This window comes from Mixophyes fleayi, unplaced genomic scaffold (assembly GCF_038048845.1).
Source record: "Mixophyes fleayi isolate aMixFle1 unplaced genomic scaffold, aMixFle1.hap1 Scaffold_145, whole genome shotgun sequence".
NCBI lineage: Eukaryota > Metazoa > Chordata > Amphibia > Anura > Limnodynastidae > Mixophyes > Mixophyes fleayi.
The window spans coordinates 162,501-165,000 of NW_027445943.1; the positions used below are offsets into that span (position 1 = coordinate 162,501).

Sequence of the window (2,500 nt, forward strand, 5' to 3'; positions counted from 1 at the left end):
ATGGGAGACCACCTGGGAATAATTGGTGCTATAGGCTTTTTTTTTTCTCTCTTGTTCCGGCTTCCTTCAATGCTTGTTTTTAGATGTATAAGAGATGTAGGTCAATAAGAAACCAATACCTACAGCCACACCACCCTGAACAAGCCCAATCTCGTCTGATCTTGGAAGCTAAGCAGGGCTGGGCCTGGTTAGTACTTGGATGGGAGACCACCTGGAAATACCAGGTGCTGTAGGCTTTTTTTTTCTCTCTTGTTCCGGCCTCCTTCAATGCTGGTTTTGAGATGTATAAGAGATGTAGGTCAATAGGAAACCAATACCTACAGCCACACCACCCTGAACAAGCCCAATCTCGTCTGATCTTGGAAGCTAAGCAGAGCCGGGCCTGGTTAGTACTTGGATGGGAGACCACCTGGGAATACCAGGTGCTGTAGGCCTTTTTTTCTTCTCTCTTGTTCCGGCTTCCTTCAATGCTGGTTTCTAGATGTATAAGAGATGTAGGTCAATATGAAAACAATACCTACAGCCACACCACCCTGAACAAGCCCAATCTCATCTGATCTTGAAAGCTAAGCAGGGCTGGGCCTGGTTAGTACTTGGATGGGAGACCACCTGGGAATACCAGTTGCTGTAGGCCTTTTTTTTTCTCTCTTGTTCTGGCTTCCTTCAATGCTGGTGTTGAGATGTATAAGAGATGTAGGTCAATAGGAAACTAATACCTACAGCCACTCCACCTTGAACAAGCACAATCTCGTCTGATCTTGAAAGATAAGCCGCGCCAGGCCTAGTTAGTACATGGATGGGAGACCACCTGGGAATATCAGGTGCTGTAGGCCTTTTTTTTTCTCTTTTGATCCGGCTTCCTTCAATGCTGGTTTTCAGATGTATAAGTGATGTAGGTCATTAAGAAACCAAATCCTACAGCCACAAAACCCTGAACAAGCCCAATCTCGTCTGATCTTGGAAGCTAAGCAGAGCCAGGCCTGGTTAGTACTTGGATGCGAGACCACCTGGGAATACCAGGTGCTGTAGGCATTTTTTTTTTTCTCTCTTTGTTCCGACTTCCTTCAATGCTGGTTTTGAGATGTATAAGAGATGTAGGTCAATAGGGAACCAATACCTACAGCCACACCACCCTGAACAAGCCCAATCTCGTCTGATCTTGAAAGCTAAGCAGGTCCGGGCCTGGTTAGTACTTTTTTTTTTCTCTCTTGTTCTGGCTTCCTTCAATGCTGGTTTTGAGATGTATAAGTGATGTAGGTCATTAGGAAACCAATACTTACAGCCACACCACCCTGAACAAGCCCACTCTCGTCTGATCTTGGAAGCTAAGCAGTGACAGGCCTGGTTAGTACTTGGATGGGAGACCACCTGGGAATACCAGGTGCTGTAGGCCTTTTTTTTTTCTCTCTTGTTCCGGCTTCCTTCAATGCTGGTTTTTAGATGTATAAGAGATGTAGGTCAATAGGAAAACAATGCCTACAGCCACACCACCCTGAACAAGCCCAATCTCGTCTGATCTTGGAAGCTAAGCAGAGCCAGGCCTGGTTAGTACTTGGATGCGAGACCACCTGGGAATACCAGGTGCTGTAGGCCCATTTTTTTTCTCTCTTGTTCCGACTTTCTTCAATGCTGGTTTTGAGATCTATAAGAGATGTAGATCAATAGGAAACCAATACCTACAGCCACACCACCCTGAGCAAGCCCAATTTTGTCTGATCTTGGAAGCTAAGCAGGGCTGGGCCTGGTTAGTACTTGGATGGGAGACCACCTGGAAATACCAGGTGCAGTAGGCTTTTTTTTTCTCTCTTGTTCCGGCCTCCTTCAATGCTGGTTTTGAGATGTATAAGAGATGTAGGTCAATAGGAAAAAGATACCTACAGCCGCACCACCCTGTACAAGCCCAATCTCGTCTGATCTTGGAAGCTAAGCAGGGCTGGGCCTGGTTAGCACTTCGATGGGAGACCACAAGGAAATACCAGGTGCTGTAGGCTTTTTTTTTTTCTCTCTTGTTCCGGCCTCCTTCAATGCTGGTTTTGAGATGTATAAGAGATGTAGGTCAATAGGAAACCAATACCTACAGCCACACCACCCTGAACAAGCCGAATCTCGTCTGATCTTGAAAGCTAAGCAGGTCCGGGCCTGGTTAGTACTTTTTTTTTTCTCTCTTGTTCTGGCTTCCTTCAATGCTGGTTTTAAAATGTATAAGTGATGTAGGTTATTAGAAAACCAATACCTACAGCCACAACACCCTGGACAAGCCCAATCTCGTCTGATCTTGGAAGCTAAGCAGTGCCAGGCCTGGTTAGTACTTAGATGGGAGACCACCTGGGAATACCAGGTGCTGTAGGCCTTTTTTTTTTTCTCTCTTGTTCCGGCTTCCTTCAATGCTTGTTTTTAGATGTATAAGAGATGTAGGTCAATAGTAAAACAATACCTACAGCCACACCACCCTGAACAAGCCCAATCTCGTCTGATCTTGGAAGCTAAGCAGGGCTGGGCC

At 45.9% G+C, this 2,500-nt stretch overlaps 3 non-coding genes and 8 pseudogenes across 3 annotated transcripts; all 11 read left to right on the plus strand.

Annotated features, from left to right (window-relative positions):
* LOC142114669 (5S ribosomal RNA) overlaps positions 1–37 on the plus strand; it is a 119-nt pseudogene extending 82 nt beyond the window's left edge.
* An 80-nt stretch (positions 38–117) lies between these two features.
* LOC142114232 (5S ribosomal RNA) lies at positions 118–236 on the plus strand. Its single transcript, XR_012681730.1, has one exon. It is a non-coding gene; the product is annotated as a 5S ribosomal RNA (ribosomal RNA).
* A 79-nt stretch (positions 237–315) lies between these two features.
* On the plus strand, positions 316–434 carry LOC142114245 (5S ribosomal RNA). Its single transcript, XR_012681742.1, has one exon. It is a non-coding gene; the product is annotated as a 5S ribosomal RNA (ribosomal RNA).
* An 81-nt stretch (positions 435–515) lies between these two features.
* LOC142114366 (5S ribosomal RNA) lies at positions 516–634 on the plus strand. Its single transcript, XR_012681853.1, has one exon. It is a non-coding gene; the product is annotated as a 5S ribosomal RNA (ribosomal RNA).
* Positions 635–913: 279 nt separating this feature from the next.
* LOC142114094 (5S ribosomal RNA) lies at positions 914–1,032 on the plus strand (annotated as a pseudogene).
* A 242-nt stretch (positions 1,033–1,274) lies between these two features.
* Positions 1,275–1,393, plus strand: LOC142113998 (5S ribosomal RNA; annotated as a pseudogene).
* An 81-nt stretch (positions 1,394–1,474) lies between these two features.
* Positions 1,475–1,593, plus strand: LOC142114601 (5S ribosomal RNA; annotated as a pseudogene).
* An 81-nt stretch (positions 1,594–1,674) lies between these two features.
* On the plus strand, positions 1,675–1,793 carry LOC142113997 (5S ribosomal RNA; annotated as a pseudogene).
* A 79-nt stretch (positions 1,794–1,872) lies between these two features.
* LOC142114017 (5S ribosomal RNA) lies at positions 1,873–1,991 on the plus strand (annotated as a pseudogene).
* Positions 1,992–2,231: 240 nt separating this feature from the next.
* Positions 2,232–2,350, plus strand: LOC142113960 (5S ribosomal RNA; annotated as a pseudogene).
* An 82-nt stretch (positions 2,351–2,432) lies between these two features.
* The window catches only part of LOC142114491 (5S ribosomal RNA), a 119-nt pseudogene continuing 51 nt past the window's right edge, over positions 2,433–2,500 (plus strand).